The sequence below is a fragment of the Vombatus ursinus genome, unplaced genomic scaffold (assembly GCF_900497805.2).
Source record: "Vombatus ursinus unplaced genomic scaffold, bare-nosed wombat genome assembly UNPS02012179.1, whole genome shotgun sequence".
In the NCBI taxonomy this organism is placed as follows: domain Eukaryota; kingdom Metazoa; phylum Chordata; class Mammalia; order Diprotodontia; family Vombatidae; genus Vombatus; species Vombatus ursinus.
Window position 1 is genome coordinate 2,242,190 of NW_020951957.1, and position 18,742 is coordinate 2,260,931.

Here is an 18,742-nt window from a genome sequence, read left to right on the forward strand (position 1 = left end):
GCCCAACTGCTTCAGTAGAGGGACTGATAGAAATCATAACCTGGAGCTCCTCCTCCTCTCTCTTACTCCCCAACCCCAATAAAATAGAGCTAAGAGGAAAATAAAGTCTTAGATTACATTTATTAAGCTCTCATAACTAAAAGTTAAAGGATTTTTAAATACCACACTACTTATGCTTCAGATTTTCCTTATTAGAATTTTTTTTCAGGATCCATTTATGTATCAACCTAATAAATAGATAAATATACATACATATATAATATGTGTGCATATGTATATATAACGTGTATATGTATACATACACACACACAAACACACACATATATTTATGAGATAAGAAGGATATAATATTACTTTTCAGTTCATAAAGATAGGGACATAATGGGCTAGAAAGGGTAATTGATTTATCGGGGAATGGAACCTAGACATGACTTTAAAGCTTGACTAGACCGTGAAAGTTTTATAGTTGATCTCCACTCCACCCCCACTCCAACTCCCACCAATCAACCCCAACCTCCTCTCAATTTACAGAGGAACAAAGCCCTTAGGGGCTAACTGTCTTGCCTGAGGCCACACAGACAGGTAGAAACAAACATAACTGAAATTAGACCTTAGACCATCTCATTCTAAAGCCTGCCTGCTTTGCAATACACCATTTCCAACTTTCCAGGCTCCTGCTGTATGAACTGTAGTTAATGCTGTATGTACTACATAGTCAGTATTACTAGTAATAGTCAAGCTCTTTATTGTATTTTCCATTCCATTATGAGAGATGGAAATTTGGAAGGTAATCAAAGGTGTGTGTGTGTGTGTGTGCAGACATGCTTGTGTCTCCTTAGGAATGTGGTCACAAGAAATTCTAAGGCTTTTGCAGGACACTATCTTCTATAGAACGATCACATAGTCTGTGTAATAGGGCACCATTCAAATGAAGCATTTCAAAAATTTTCTTAAAAAAAAAACAAAAACAAAAAAAACTAACAGCCAAAGTAACTGCAATAAATGAAGAAGACAGGTACTAAATCATACTCATACGTACATATGTTTTACATACATACATATACACACACACATATAGACATATATATACATAAAAACACATATATAGTTATGTGTATATATACATATACATACCCATTATATGTAAGTATATACATATACATAGATAAATAGAGATTTCATCGATTGAGGAAATTCTTAAATGAGTGAACTCCTTTTACATACATATACTCCCACATGTTCTTGCTCTTTTCTCCTATAATCATGTGTGTATACACATATATACACTTACAATTATGATTTCATAAGTGTGATCAGGGTAGGAAATCCCTAGTGTAAGGAAACTCACTCAACCAATACAAATGAGCAACTGCTAAGAGATTAAGTGACTGTTCCAGAGTCACACATCCAAAATGTGTCAGAAGTGAGATTTATGCCCAAGTCTTCCTGCCTCTGTTTCCACTTTGTCCACAACATCATGCTGCCTCTTCTTAAAACAACACAAATTATTTGCTTAAAAAATCGTTTTCTCATTTCCCTCTCCCAGCATTCTCTACCCTCTCATTTCTTCCTTTATTAATAAACTAAGTGAAACAGAAGAGGCAGTATGGTAGAGAGGAAGATGGCTGGACTTAGAGAGGAAAGAAACAGGAGAGATCTGAGCTCAAATTTGAACTCTGGCGATCGCTAGCTGTGTGGCCACAGACAAGTCTTGTAGCCTTTTTGAAAACAGGTAGGAACGATATAAACATCTAAGTGTTTACTATGTGCCAAGGGGAGTATAGTATGTTCAGGGAGGACAAGCACCTCTGGCGTGAGGGCCTGCTGAGCCCTTTTCAGGGCTGCTCCCATCAGTAAGTTAGGGGGATGTCTACCCCAAGCATGTGAAGACTTCCCCCAACAGTATGAGTGAATGAGAACATTTTTTCCCCAGTGGCCATGCAGGCAGACATTGTGGAGCACTTAGAGCTTGGTCAGACATCAGAGACGCCAAGGTCATCCACTGCATTCCAGGCCATCACCAGTCATCTTGACTTTTGTCTTGCTGCTGGATTTCAATGATTCTGGAAGAGAGAGTGAAGCTGACTGTTTTGTGCAATTCTGCTTCACTTAAATCCGATTCACACAGAAGTCATCATCTTATGATTTCATTGGTCCTCTTTGAAAATGGAAGACAAACAACTACGTGCCAATTACTGCATTGAATGCTCTACAAATATTATCTCAGTGGATCCTCACAACAATCCTTAGAGGTGCATGCTTTTATTATCCTCATTTTATAGTTGAGGAAATTGAAGTGGATAGAGGTTAAGTAACTTGCCCAGGATCACACAGCTATAAGTGTCATTTGAACTCAGGTCTTCCTGATTATCTACTGAGCCACCTACCTGCCCCAGCATTGAGGTCCAATTTTCTCATCTCTGAAACATATCTCTTCTGTGTTAATACCTGTACAAGCTACCTCACAGGGTCATTGTGAAGATGACAAGAGACAATGTATGCAGAGAGTACCATCCCCTACAGAGAGCAACATCTTTGTTCCATCAGAAATGGCTGTCCGGCTGAATCCAGGCTGTGGTACCAGGAGAAGGTGTGTGCAACTTTTCCTCTTTCTGATGTCATACTTATGAAAACAGAGATGCACAATACTACTTATCTCCAAGATCTAAAAACAACAGCGACAATTTCTCATATTCCTATAGAGCTTTAAGGTTGACAAAGCACTTTTCTCCTTCATTGAACTTTGTATTAGCTAGGGGAAATAACTTAATCCCCATTCTTTACAAAGAAGAAAATGAGTTTCAGAGAGATTAAATAACAACCCTTGGTCAAAAAGGGGAGTACTTGTCAGAAATGGGACTCCAAGTTCAATTGTTCTGTCCCCTATCCTATAGAGAATCACTTTATTAGATTTATTTTTAGGCAGAACAATGTATCCTAATTTACTCATGAGGTAGGACAGGACAGCTGTTCATTTTCCAGTTGTAACTTTCCAGGCTAAATTCTCAAAATCTATATTTCCCATATTCCCACAGAAATTCCTACAATTCCCATATCTACATTACAGTTTTAACTAGCTTCCTTATCCTTGGAATTCAGCATTCCATCTCCTGCCTCACTGTCATTCATCTCCCACATCCAATCTATTGCCAAGGGCTTCAATTTCCCCTTTGCAACATCTCTCAAATACACCTCTTCTTTCTTCTGGTGCAGGCCATCACCCCCTCACACCTGGACTAATGCAATAGCCAGCTGATTATACTGCCACTACAAATTTCTTCCCACTCCAGGCCATCCTCTACTTGGCTGTCAAAGTGACTTCCCTAAAGCAGAGGTCAGATCATATACCTTCCTACACAATAAACTCCAGTGGCTCCCTTATCACCTCCAGAATGAAATACAAAATCCTCTATTTGATATTCAAAGCCCTTTATAGCCTACTCTCTACATACATTTCCATTCTTCTTATACCTTATGCCCCAATGGACTCTGGTTGTGGATGTATATGATGTGGATCCAATGACACAGGTCTCCATTTCTTAGCTTGGCCCATTCTCTCTGGCTGTTCCCTATGTCTGGAATGTTGTTCCTTCTCTTCTCCACCTTCTGACTTCCCTGGCTTCCTTCAAGTCCCAGCTTAAGTCCCATCTTCACCAATTCCCAGTTCTTCTTAATTCTAGTGTCTCCCTTTTGTTAATTATTTCTTACCCATCCTGTATATCACCTATTTGTACATAATTGTTTACAAATTGTCTCTCTCCTTAGACTGTGAGGTCTTAGAGGGTAGGGGCTTTCTCTTGCCTTTCTTTGTGTCTCTAGGGCTGAACATAGTTCCTGGCACATAGTAGGTACTTAATTAATGCTTATTGGAGGACTGACCCTCTCCAAACTTCTGCACAGATTGTTTGATTTCCATGCCTGTAATGTGCTTCCTGGTCATTTTGGCCTTTTAGAATCCTTCACTGCCTTCCAGTTTCTGCTTGGAGTCTCCCTCATATAGGATTTCTTTCTTGATCTTCCTGGCTTTTAGTGCTCCCAGCTTTCTCCAAACAACCATGAATATCCTCCATACATACTATACCCTGATGTCTTTGTATATCCAGTTTATTTGTTTGTTTAGGGTCAGTGCTTTATGTATGATAGTTGCTTAATAAATGTTTGTTAGATTGGATTGGATTGTACTGCATTTTTCTTTGAGGTCACAAGTCATTAGCCAGGAAACTATGGGACAATTTCAGGTTAGTGTGGGACAGGTGCATATTGTGGAGAAGGACTAGTATATTGCAAGAAGAGGAGTAAAAGATTTGGGGAACTTGTCAGCCTCTGATTTTGGAAGTACCTGATTAGAAATCAGAAGATCTCTTTTTAAGTGCCGATCCTACCAATAACAAGCTATGTGACCTTGGCCAGGCCCTGTTTCCTATCTTGCTTTTGGTTTCCTCATCTGTAAGGTTGACAATATTAGACCAAATACTCCACAAGAACCTTTGCAGTTCTTGTATACAACAGGTCTCTGGTGATTTCATTTCCTTCTCTCCAACAACATGGTATGCTTTCTCTTTTCAGGGGCCATTACAAACTTCTTTCAGCGTTTTGTTTTGTTTTGTTTCGTCTTCCCAAGGTACACTGTACAGAGCTGGGTGTGTAGCAGGTGTTCAACTGATTTTGAATTAAATTACACAATTACAACTGCTCATTCTGGAAAGTGGAGTTATATAAAGCAGAATTTTTTTAAGAGGGGAAGTTAAAATAGATGGAAGTCAGGAAGAGAGGAAGGAAGGAAGGAAGGAAGGAAGGAAGGAAGGATTATGTACCAGGCACTGTGCTGAGAGCTTTGCAGATATTATCTTATTTTTTACTCATAAAACCCTGAGAGGCAGGTGCTATTATTATTTTCATTTTATAGTTGAGGGAACTGAGGTAGAGATTAAGTGACTTGCCCAAGGTCACACTACTTATAAGTATCTGAGGGCAGATTTGAACTTAGGTCTTTCTGAATCTAGACCATTCAGTGCTCTATCAGCTGAACCACAGATTCTGTTGTGCAAGTATATTATTCTCAAAGTTAGGCAGAGAAAGATTTAGGCTATTTAAAGGAAAAACTTCCTAATAATATTGGCTACCCCTAAAATAAAACAGGCTACTTCCAGAAGAAGTGGGTATCCCTTCACTTGAGGCCTTCAAGGGAAAGCTGGCTGGCCAATTGTCAGAGAACATTTTTGTTCAACTTTTGGTTGCATTGAGATTTTCTGATTCAGTGACTCTGAGTAAAACCACACAAGCACCATTAATTTCTCTAAGTTATTAAGGATATTTGTACACTGAAAAAACGCCATTTTATAAATGGTACTCAAGGGGTCTCTAAGAACCATCCACAGTCTATTGGAGTATAGTTAAGAGAATGGACAAGGGGTGATAATGACCTAAGTATGTGCCACTTGTAGACTTATATCAGGACAATAAACATTTACTTTATGTGATAGTCACATCTTTTAATGTTAGTCATACCCATATAAAATTACAAGGTGGCCATTATTTGGATATGACTACTTCATGAGGTACTATGGTAAGTGAAATATTACTTTTATGAGCCAAATTCCTTAGGAACCATAATAAAATACAGAGTAATTAAAACAATTCTTTAATGTAAATAAAACATTAGAACTCCTTTAAAAAAGGACTCCCCCTAGTCTTTCCTGGAATTGTAGTGATTATTAAATGTCAAAATCCACAATAAGCATAAACCATGAGCATAAACAGAATTGGAAGATTCAACTTTGAAAAATAACTTTACCTTTACCCCAATTCTTTGTCTACGTGCAAAATGTTAGATATCGTAAAAGCAAAAACAAATACCCAAATGGCTAACCTTTCTTAAGTCTTTTTTCCCCTATTCAGCTTTATGTAAAATGTTTAAATTGCACGGGAAATATCTGTACGTCCCATTTCCTTTCCAACTTACAACTGGTAAGGAAACTTGGATTCTTTCAAAGGCTAGAAATCTTTCAAAGCTTCTATCTTATGGATTTTTTTTTAATTGGGAGTATGCCAGTAGTAATATGAGACTGAAGAGATAATAAATCTAGTTAAGAAAATATAACTTTCATGTTTGACCCAGGGGGTGCTGGGTGGGTTGAATAAAGTGTGATTATATGGGCAAGGACACAATTTCCAAAGACTTAAATACTTAGGTTTGGTCTGAGCCATAACGGAAAGGGAAAAAAGAAAGAAATTAACTTGGCTATTAACAAATTTAGTAGATTTTACTTTGATTTTCTAGGTATGTCAGATAAAAGTTTTTTTTGGAAATCTAAGTCAACGAGATTGTCTTGTCTACTTTGGTTGATTAGTAGTGTAGATCAAATGAAATATACATGTTTTTTAGATTAATTCTCTTTAAGGAACAGAATTCAACTTTGTCCTTTGGTTACTGCTTCCATTTGAACTGAACATTCTCAGGTGCTTGAAAATAGCTTTTTTTGTCCTATTTTTCGTTTGATAAAAATTTCATGAGTATAGGGATTTTCTAGCAGTGTTTTCTTGTTCTTTTCTTTCTCCACTAATATTCACTTTCCAAAATGTTGCAAATTGTTTTATTTGTTTCAAAGGAAGATTTAGCCATCCAAGTCCTTATCTTCCTAGGCTGCTTCCAGTAGTAAAAAAGAGGGTTTGACTTGGTGGGTCAGCAAAGAACTGGGTTTTAATCCTGATTCTGATTGGTTGTGCTACCACAAGTTAGCCACAAGCTCTCTGAGCCTCAATTTTCACATCTATAAAATGGGGATAAGATTAACTCTATGATAGAGTTGTAGTGAATATCAAATCAGATAGTATATGTAAATTTCTTTGCAAACCATAAAGAACCATGACAAAGTCAGCTATTTTTAATCCATCAAGCTGATGATGAGGGCAGCATGGTATGGTCGATAGTTATACCAATGTCAAAGTCAGGAATACCTCAGTTCAAGTACCATCTCTGATGGACTGCATGAACCCAGTCAAATTCCCTAAGCTGTCAGTGCTGAAGACAACTCTAAAGCTCGAAGTCATGGTAAAGATATTGATTTGCACCAGTGGGAGGAGTTTCCTCACCCAGCCTTTCCCTATACCATTGAATTATTAGTGAGTGCACAGTGGAAACACCCATTGGGCAGTGACATTTTAAAACTGTATTTCCCATTCACTTATCTGTAGAGCAGGCTAGATTTTTTCCCATTCTGACAAATTTTAACTACCAAAATACAAACACCTTTTAATTTAAAAGAAAACTAATTTTTTTCTTCTTTATTCTTCCTTCTCGTTCTATCTAGCTTCACCTGCTCAAGATGTGTTCCAGCATTCAGGCTTAATTAAGGACTCCTGGTAGAATCTGCAGAGAAGAAGAAAGTGCTCCAGAATAGAAAATTTAGATTTTTACCTTAGACTGAAGTACAGTTTGAACTGAGACACTGTCTTCAAACAAGAACTAGTATAATTCCAATGTCAGGAGTTTTTTTAATCCAGTCACTTAGATCATTTGATTGGATAGCTCTGTCACCATCTCTGTGTACGTAATTCAATCAAGATTTTCCTGGAAACTACCCAAACCTGAATTTGATTTATTAGCCTATTAGCATATGAGAAGCTATGCTTCAATTAAAAACATATTTTCTAATTGGGATAGTTGGATTAAAAAAAAAAGTGTGTCTTGTTTGCTAATGACATTGTAGTAAGAAGTGCAAAATGGCTAAAAGTGACAAGTATTTATACTTCATGCTTCTCTTATCTGAAGAAATAATTTGCACAACCTGCCCAAGACCATTAGAGTTCAAACAATCTGTCTAACTACAATGCATCTGATTTCGAATCCCTGGTGCAATGCAGGGATGTATTGATAATTTAGTCATCAGACTAGATGCTTGATTTCAGCATGTCTTGCCAAGGATTAGTGATATACTCTGCAGAGGTCAAGAAGAGGTTTGAGATTTTTACAAACAAGCAAAAGAAAGTTTAAAGCATCCTGCTAAGTCTCAGAAATAAAATGAAGTTTTGTCATCTTTATAGAAGCGCTGGTTTTTCCCTTTGTTGTTGTTTTTAAATTTGATCCTTGTGTTCTAAGACCCCAAGTTACCTTTGGTGCTAAGAAGGTTCATGATGTTTAAATCATGACTTAATATACATATACTAGCAAGGGACTCTGCATTGACTATTCCACTAATTGTTTGCCACTGCAGCATTTCAGCACATCATCTATGTTCAAATGTGTATAAGAGAAAGGCTACTCTTGAATCAAATAGGGATCCTGATTTGGTAAAATGAGGTCACTTGTGACACCATGGCCTTATTTTACCCGACTGGCTTACTTAAATAACATGATGAGACATATTGATGGTTAGGCTAAATTTATAAATAGTTTATGAAACCATTATAGATAACAAGAATAACGGGAACACTCTTTTAATGAAAGTCTTTAATACTAAAAAAAGTAGTAAGATTATTAATAAGTAGAATATGAGATTGAGGTTGTCCATTTCACAATATTTCATGAGATTTTCCTTAAAGCCTGTATTGTTTATGTAACTATGTAGTTAGGAAATTTTTATGGTAGGTTACATGAAAAAGATTACTAGGAAGAATTACTGAAATTAACTTCTTGACTTCAAACTATACCCTACTCTGGAATTCTAAAAATCATGTTTCTCCATTTCCTTTTATGTTTAACATAAGTAGCATTTAATTCTTGAACTACTTTTTTATGTTATCTTTTCAATTCATCTATTCCTTGGCATTTCTTCTTGATAGTCTGTAGGTCTATAGACTTATTTTCCCTCAACAATTTCTAACAGTCCTATTTGAGTTTCTACATTCATGGAGCTCCTTATTCAGTTGACTAATTTTTGGCCTTGCCATATTTCTTATTTGGAAAATCGCTTATTCCAGGATATGATTTTTTCCTTAAGGAACATTCAGATTGTTTGGAATCTTTTACTCTTCTTAAGTTAAGTCTTTAGATATCTAGCAAAATTCAGCGCCAATGAATAAAGTCTATAAGCATTTTTAAAGCTCCTATTGGGTGCACTAGAAATATAGAGACAAAATTTTTAAAAAAAAATCTTATTTCTTTGAGATTATTATGCTGGGGAGGATATAATATTTAAGTAACTGAACAATTTTTAAATAACATTTAAATTGCACCTAGTTTGTACTCATGAAATGCTTGTTCACGAATTCATTCTATGAAATAGACTTCAGTTAAAAAAATATACTTGCAAAGAACAAATTGCCTAAAGAAGAGATTAAAAAAAAAAAAGTCCTAACAGGAAGTGTGTGTGTGTGTGTGTGTGTGTGTGTGTGTGTGTGTGTCCGTGCGCATGCACGCATACATGCATTTTGGGGAGGTGGCTGAGGATATTAAGATTGTAGCATTTTGATTGGAATGATGGTAGTGTTAATAGTCAAAGACAGAAATGATTAAAATATCAACTTTTCTCCATGGGAAAGAAGGTATGGAAGTTGAGGGCTTTAAGAAGAAAATAATACTCAGATTTGTGCTTGGGTGATAGAAAAAAAAAAAGCAAAAGAATTAAAGGACAATGCTGAGAATGAAAACCATAAAACTTGGAGGAAGGCTATTCCACAGGAGAAGAAAATGGATTATGCCAAAACCTATTCTATACCATCACTGAAAAAACAAAAAGAAAGCAGCAGAAAGCTTTGAATTTCAACAATTTTTTTTCATTGAAATTCAGAAGAAAAAAAATAACAAAGAAGCATTGTTGCTATGTAGAACATCAAACAGGTCAGTATACAAAGCAGTCTTTTAAGTGGTATGCAGCCGAAGAGATGGAGCCTGGAGAAGATAATATTTTTTTCCTTGTCAAATTAATGTGGTTGAAGGACAACTCCAGGCGTCAAAAGAAGTCAGAGCGGGAACAGATTCATTCTTTTGTGTGTCTGATAATCTGTTATAATTCACCTATCGGCAAGTCATTCTGTGTGTTTGCTTCTTTATCTCAAACTGGGTTTCATGCCCTGGCATAAGGTACATACAGGCTGTTAAATTGGGAGTGTGTTCTTTCATCAGGCCAAAGAAATTTTCCTTGGCAAGGATGTGATAAGAATAAAAGAATGGGGGGAGGAGTGTTTTGGTTTTTCTAAAATAAGGCCTAATGTTCAACATTATGTATCCCAGATTGTCATACTGAATTTGGCCTCCAAAAAAAGGAAAAATAAAATGTCTACACACACTAGAGAACAGAATGTCTCTGTGTTCCGTGCATCATTCCAAGCACTGCTTATCTAATTGTCTGGTAAATAACCCATTATCACCTATATCCCTTATAGAATCTTGTGAAGGAACCATGGCATAGGTTTGGCTCATGCCTCTGCCCCTCCCCCATTAATTTTTAAAATAAGGTGACAAAATTGGCGCTGAGATCTAATTGGCCTCGGCATCCCTTGATATAACTTCCTGGTAGCTTCTGGCTATTGAAATCACATTTTGGTCACCTAACATCAAAACCAAGGGGGGAACTTTCAGCCTTGAGGCCACATGTGGCCCTCAGGTCCTCAAGTCTGGGCCCTTTGACTGAAACCAAACTTCACAGAACAAATCCCCTTAATAAAAGGATTTGTTCTGTAAAACTTGGACTTAGTCAAAAGACCGCAACCAAGGTCCTAGAAGGCCACAGGTTCCTCATCCCTGGTCAAAACATTCCCCTTAATAAAGTCCAGATCCTTCCCTTTTAGTAGCTGTCTGAAGATCAAGCAAGTCACTAGACCTTATCTAGATGACTATGTGAGGGGCTCTCCTCTATAGAAGCTAGGTGCCACAGAATCCTTGTCTCACATCCTTGCAGTGTTGCTAAGTCTAAGTAAACCTCCTTTCGTTAACTATTCAATGACTTATTGAGTATCCCCTTTGATCCCAAGATCAAAGTTGCATAAATAGAGTTAGACTGTCATCTCTACCCCTAACAAATCCCTATTTTCCTTCAACGCCTGGCAAAGTACCACTTCCCCAGTGAGGCATTTCAGGATCCCCCTCTCTTTCTTGCCAATGTCAGTCGCCCCTCTCTCTTGATAATATTTGTAGTATTTCACATACACTTTATATTTACTATCAGCTTGAGCATTGTCTCCCTAAGTAGAAAGTAAGCTTTCTTAAGGTGGAGGCAACTTGTTTTTTATTTGTTTGTTTGTTTTGTGGGGGGGGTGGGGGGTGGGTGTGTCTTGGCATTCTCAGTGCCTAGCACGGTGCCTTGCATGCAAGGAAGGTTTTATCAATATTTGTTGACTTTGATTAGATGGTCAGGTACCTAACATGCAGGGTGCATAAAAATCCTCAAGCTGATAGGTTGAGCTAATATTTATTCTCCCAGCTTACTTGTCCATCCTTTACTATAGTTCAGAGGCATTAAATTGGATTTCTTTGATAGTTCTTTTCATAGGTTGATGCAGGAACAATTCCCTGACTTTTTTATATCTCTCAGATCACTCTAATCTAGTGGTAGAGATGGTATGATAAAAGAGTGAAACAACTGTTTAATAACTATAAAATAGCATTCTGAATTGAAGTTACTGAAATCAAATTCATTTTGATCAAATATATAATTCATAATATTCTTGCTTTTCCACAAAGTCCAAAGGCAGCAGCATCTTCCATCTCCTAATGTCATTACTGTTTGCAGTTTTGGAGATTGGGTGAGTATCTGCAATACTATTCATGAGAAATGAAATCCCTCTATAATGCAAAATCAGTTTACATTTTAATGCTCTACCTGAAAGACTTGGTATCATACACCTGTTTGGTTCAAGAATCTTTTAACCACCTACTATGGACAAAGCATTTGCCTTGCACATTTGCTCAAGGCACCTACTAAGACCCTTCTAAGGGATACAATAATAAAAACAAAGCTATTTCTGCCCTCAAAGAGAGTACATTCTACTAGCAGGGCCACATGAGGCCTGGAGGCCACAGATTCCCCACCCCTGTAATAACTAGAGGATAAAGCAAGTACACTTATATATACATAAGACAATTGGGAGAGAAACAGAGTAGTTACATCTAAGGGAAAGGCATCAGGGGAAGATTTCTCAGATGAGCTAACACCTTAGCTGAGCCTTGAAAACAAATTATAATCTCTGTCAAAAGAGTCTGTTTGCTATCCCCAAGAGTTGCCTTGTTCCTTCTGTGATTGATGCCAGCAAGATATTTTCAGATGATCATGAGCTCATAAAATTGGAGCTGGAAAGGACCTGAAAAGCCGTCATTTCTAACCATGAGGAAACTGAGGCCTAGAGATGTGAAGTATTTTACCCAAAGTCACATAAGTAGTAACAGCAGAACAGGATTTGAACAGAATTTCTCTAATTCCAATCTATTGCTCTTTTCACTTATTTTATATACTTTACATATAATTTGTATTTACTTACAGAACCCATGATTATTCCCAATGATATGACATTCCCAATCCACTCTTACTTGCTCACCCCAACCTGCTCTCACATGGGCAGGTCTGAGATTCAAGATGAAGGCCACCAATATGTCGCTAAAACTCCAACTTGTACTGGGGCCTGGAGATTACCTTGTTGATAAAGGGGGAGTCATACTATCACTACTTACCACTCTGGCTTCTAAACTTCAAAATTAGACACCATGATACCATTAGCTCATAAGCACAAAACATTTACTCAGTAAAGGGAAAGAAAGAATAATTATAACATCATAGTTAATCAATATAATGCAAAAGCAATAATAATAAACATATTACAATCCAATGAAAACCTGGGTCAGATTCTCTCACCAAAGCTTGCACTATCTTTTGGGCAAAGTTGGCAGACACATAAGTGTGAAAACCCTGCTCTCGAGGAAACTCACAAATCTAGTCTGTAGATTTTGATGTTCTTGGTCTCTTCAAGAATAATTTGTACCATGTAAAGTCACTCCTTTGCTAATCTGACCCCTTCTTTTATTCAGTGCTTCTCTAGTGGGAAAATATGTTTCTCTAATTCTCTTGAACTGATGAAGCAGTGACAGAGTTACATTATGGTGGAGGCAAGAGGTTTCATTAATCCACAGAACTAGGACATTTCTCAGGTTGACTCTCTGGACAGTTCAGAACATCCTAGCCAGTTCTTTGACTCACTAGGATTCTGTTTTGTCCAATCAATCACCTTTCAGCCTCTGCTTACAACAAAATAAATGAAAATCTTGTTGGCTCTCTGGGCAATAGAGACAAGCCTAGCAGGTTCTTCATTCAACAGGAATCTGCATTGCCTAATCAGTCCTCAGCTAATCAAGACTATTCTCATAGCAAAGTAGATCCAAAGTAAATCTTTTACGCCTCTGTTTCTCTCCACACCATAGTGGGTTGAAGAAAATCATGTCTTAGATGTCTTATCTCAAGTTGTAGATGGTGCTGGAGGGCAATAGTTCAAACAAGGAAAAATTTCTCTCTCTTCCAATTAGCAGACTTCCAGCTTCTTCTTTAGCCAGTGTTCAGAGTAATGCCTTTCTTCCAATGATTAGGTCCCCATTCAGCAAAACCAAAGCTTTCTTGTCAGACAACTATCTCTCCAGCTAGCATCTTCATATTCAGCTCCTGCTGGTTTCTTCTCTGCTGTTGCTGTCTGAACTCCTCTCCTGCTGAATAGTCTCATAGTGCAAGTTTCTGAATAGTCTCCAACGCTTCAGATCTGAACCTCCCGGTGGTTAGTGACTCATTTCTTTATGAGGTAAAACTCATGAAATTCACATTTCAGTTATGAAACCAACTGTCCTTATTTATTCTTTTCATAGTCTCCAAGCAGTTATCTGACTGACCATTTTTTGAGTTATAACTGTCCAGCACTCTCACACTCTAAAAAGCCACATTCAAATGAAGTTAGGGACCACTATACTGCAGATGGATTCGTTTCTCTACACTTACACAGGAGCTCTCAGTATATTTTTCTAAAGTATAGTTCTCTTTCCATTCCTCCCAACAATCTATCCTCTCACATTTTATCTGAGAAGCTGTTTCTTTACAAATGAATTTTTATCATTTTATGTAACACAAAAGCTCCTTTTTCTGCATTCTTCACCAACCAAATCATTTACGTATAAAAACTGAAGTGTGTTACATCCTTCACAAAGTTGATTTAATCCTTTTTGCCCCTTAGACAAAAGCTCTTTTCTGCTCCTTTAAGCAACTGAACAGTTTATCTATAAAAGCTAAGGCACGTTACATCCTTCATAAGTCGATTTAATCATTTCCCTCTTCAAGAAGAGTTCTTTTCTGGCCCTTTAAGATTACAAACAGTTCACATCTCTAAGGGGCAGTACTTACACTTATCTATGCACATATATGCTCCTAGTATAACATAAGTTCTAACTAGAAAATGTCTAATTTTTGTCTTTTGTTTCTTGTGCCTAGCACAGTGTCTTATATATAATGTGTATAATAAATATTTAAGTTGAATTATATTTGTATTATACTTATTTATTTCCTCATATTTCTCTCCAAACAGGTTACAACGTCCTTGAGAACAGGATATATGACAGGCAGCTTGGCATGGTGGATTGAGGGATGGCCATAGAGTCTAGAATATTCAATTCAAGGCCAGCCTTTGACACATAATGTCTATGTGATCCTGGGCAAGCAATTAAATTATCAATGTCCCCTTGACTCATTAAGACTGAGCTCAGAATTCCTGACGTTGAATGTGTAAGGATGAAATAACAGTGCATTCCCTCCAACTTCCAGCTCCCCCAGATCCCCAGATCTTAACACAGAGTCTTGCATTTAGTTTGACATTCAATAGATTTTATTTAATTGAAAATGAATTGAAGGTACTTGAGGACAAGGTCTGTGAGTAAGACAAATAAGTTTAATTTCTGATTCACTGTAAGGCCCTCTTCCCCATACTTAATCCTCACCAAAACAAACACAATCCCTGTCATGTGTTCCATGGCTCTATTCAGGTTGGCCTAGCAAAGAGGAAAAAAAAAAGGAATGAGTGCAGCAATGATGTAGGATAACTGTTTATTTCAGAGACTGGACTTGACTCAAGATCATTTTGACTCTGAGGCCATTTATCTACTCTGCATTATTGTTTCTCAGGGTCCTTATCTTTATAAATTATGGACTGGACACCTCTTTTGCATAAGTGTCATTTGGTTAGTAAATGCTCTTATCTAGTATGTGTATAAAACTAAAATATAAGGTGGGGTGAATTAAACATGGCAACAATAGTTAATAGAGCAAGGAAAAAAAAACACACAAGCAAATTTGTTTCTTGACATCAAGTGACAAAACAACCAAGTGATCAACCATGATCCAAATAATTCTTTTGCCCCTTGCAGATGTAGCTTGAACCTCAAGGCCTATTTACATGGATCTCTCCTCACTGGTGAAGGTTGATTTCTCAGTGATCTACACCTTCATGAGTAATGGAAAAGAAAGTCTTCTTATTTTAAGTTTCTGGAGAGAAGTCGCTGGGCTCTGGGCCCTCTTCATAGATACAATCATGTTTGAAAGCACATTAGAGATAGGGTTTTCAAAGCCATTTTTCTCAAATTTCACAATTTTAGAGCTTCAAGTTGTTTTATGGCCATCCTAATCCATCCTCCTCTTTCTTATTTGCAAACAAATGAGACAACTGCGGCCCAGAGAGGGTTAGTTACTGACTAAAGGTCACACAGGTAGCAATTAAATGAATGAGGATTTTAATACCCAGTGTGCTCTCTGTACTGCTCTGAGCTGCCTCCTGCCTAAATTGTGTTCCCATATCAACTCTTAAGTTCCTTTCTGTTCTATGGCCACACCATGTAGCCCAGCCCAGGTTATCTCTTTTCATTACATTATGTGACTTGCAAAAGTGTTGTTCATCCTGAATCTTCAAACCAGCTATTAGCCCAGTGGTATTCTACTAATGGGCAGCTAGGTGGTGCAGTGAATAGAGCACCAGGCCTGGAGTCAGGAAGAATTATCTTCCTGAGTTCAAATCTGGCCTCAGACACTTACCAGCTTCCTGACCCTGGGCAAGTCACTTAATCCTATTTGCCTTGGTTTCCTCATCTGAAAAATGAGCTGGAGAAGTAAATGGGAAATCACTCCAGTATCTTTGCCAAGAAAACCTGAAATGGAGTCTTGAAGTAGGAAACAACTAAACAACAAATTCTACTAATCTGAGAAAGTTAAAAGAGTTTTCCAAAGTACCTAAGAAGTTAGCTTATCTACTGAGACTCAGGCCTACTAAATTCCATACCAGAGTGCAAAGAGGACTGGTTTTGGAGTCAGAGGATATGGATTCAATTTTGATTTTGCAACTTACTACCAGTGTGACCTTGGAAAATTAATTTCATCTATGTGAGCCTAAATGTCTTTATCTGTAAAATAAAGGCGTCAGAGTAGATGATTTCTGAGCCTCTGTCTAGTATATATGATCGTATAATGCTATAAATCTTTTTTTTTTTCCCATGGCAAACATGTTCTTGCCTTATTGTAAAGGAAAATGAGAGCCTTCAAATACACAAGAAGCTGCTAAATGTTTAGATGTAAGTGTAAAAAAGTCTCATTAATCTTTCTGTCCAATAGTTGTATATACAATGGAGGCAAAGACCATTAAATACTAATCTTGGTTTAGAATCCTCATTAACACCACTTTTTTTGGGGGGGGGGTGGGGAGTTAACAAATTTCCCATGTACTGATATTTTATCTTGTTTCTCTGGGCCTAGGATGTCAAAGTTTCCCCCTACCGCCTCAAAAGTAATTATCTCCTAATCTGTCTTTGTTAAGTTTTCACCATACCTCTGAAACTTGAGCCTAGATGTAGAACTCAATCACAGATGAGAGATTTTCTCAGGTATGCTTTTCTCCATTGCCATATTTCCTACTTAAAACCCTTCCTGCTACGGTTCCCAGCAATACATGGATTTTGTTTTATCAGTAACTAACTTTCCCACTGCCAAAATACTGGGTCAAAAAGTCTTGGCTCTCTGCTGATAGACAGATGTCTTTAACACTCCCTTAAGGGGAATGCTAATGGAGAAGCCCACAAAATTGTAACAAAAAGAGGTTTTCCTTTACTAAGTTCTGAAATCTATCTATTGCCTTATCTTTTGTTTTCCTTTCCAGATAAGGGGACAAAATAACTGAAGGCTTTTGTAGAGAACTATTTGGGAGAAATAATAATAATATTTTCCATCTGTATGACTTAACAGTATTGTAATGTAACTTCATGTCCATTAATCCTGTTTTATTCTCATGAGAGTGCTGCTGTAAAATAGATAACAGATTGATTAGCTTAGAGTCAGGAAGAACTGGGTTCAAATCTCACCTTAGACCCTTCCTAACTGAATGGCCTCAGGGTAAGTCATTTAACCTCTATAAACCTCCATTTCCTCATGTGAAATGGGGATAATACCAGTAGTACCTACTGCAGAGTTGTATGAGGCTTAAATGAGATTATTTATATAAAGTGCTTGACAAATGTTAAATATATATATATATACATATATATGCTAGATATTCTCATAGTGAAAATACTATTATTATCCCCACTTTACAGATGAAGAAATTGGATTTCATAGACTTATTCAATACTAATGGGAAATATTCAAGGTCACGTGGCTAGTTAAGTGGTGGAACAAGAGTTAAATCTAGTTGTTGTAGGTATTTTAAAGTAATAATGATTAAATTTTAAAAAATTAAGTTTTTTTTTCTGATTCCAATTCCATTTTCATTAGGATTAGTTTCTTTAAAATTGTTAGTTTACAATTATAGCTTTAGAGCTCGTCAAAAACTTGGAGGTCAACTAGTAGAATCCTCTCATTTTACAAATGATGAACTAAGTGATCCTAAGAGGCAGAGATGAGGAGAGGGTACAGTCCAGGTTTGAGGGGTGGAGGACAGTCCAAAGAGCTAGAAGCAGATCAGAATGTCAGATGCAAGTATGACACCATGGCTAAAGCACAGAGACTACAAAGAGCAATAATGTGCCATAAACTTGAAAAATAGGAAGGAGTTAGATTGTAAAAGACTTCAAAAGTCCAAATGAGTAGTTGGTATTTTGTCCCTGAGGTAACAGAGAGTCACTTAAGGTTCTTGCTCAGGGGACTGGCATGGTCAAAAAAAGATACAATACTGAGGTGAAAAAAAAATCGAATTTTCTTGTTATTTTGACAAGATAATCTCAATCCTGTTAAAAATAAACAAAAACAACCTGTGCTTTTTATAGTGTTCAGAGTGCACACGCAGAAACACCAGAGAAAAGAAAAATGGAAAACAGGCATTGGATTGCAGAGCCTGAACTCATTTGAGAGGCATAGGATATGAGGTGCCAAGACAGACATGAGGAAAACTTTCATATTTTAAAGGTTGTTGGTTACTCAGTCACTTTTCAGAAAACATCATAAATGAAAAAAAAAAAACTCAGAATATTTGCACCAGAGTTTTGAAAAGGACAAAATATCTCTTCTATATTTTTATCTGCAAATAACAAAGATTGAGTGAAATGTGTGTTTTTCCCTCTGGCTCTGAAGCCTTACTATTTTTGAAATCAAATTCCATTAAACCACTGGAACTGACGCCAGGCCATGTGGCAGAGCAATTCAAGACTGAGTAATTTTTGAGGTTTTTATATACTACTATCCCCACCCCCATCTTCCAGTTGAGCAAATGGCATGGATAGACTGAGATAAATTCAAGTTTGTTTTTGTCTTTCCCTTTGGCAACATGTTCTGAAAATATATTTCTTCTTTTTTTTTCTTTTTTAATA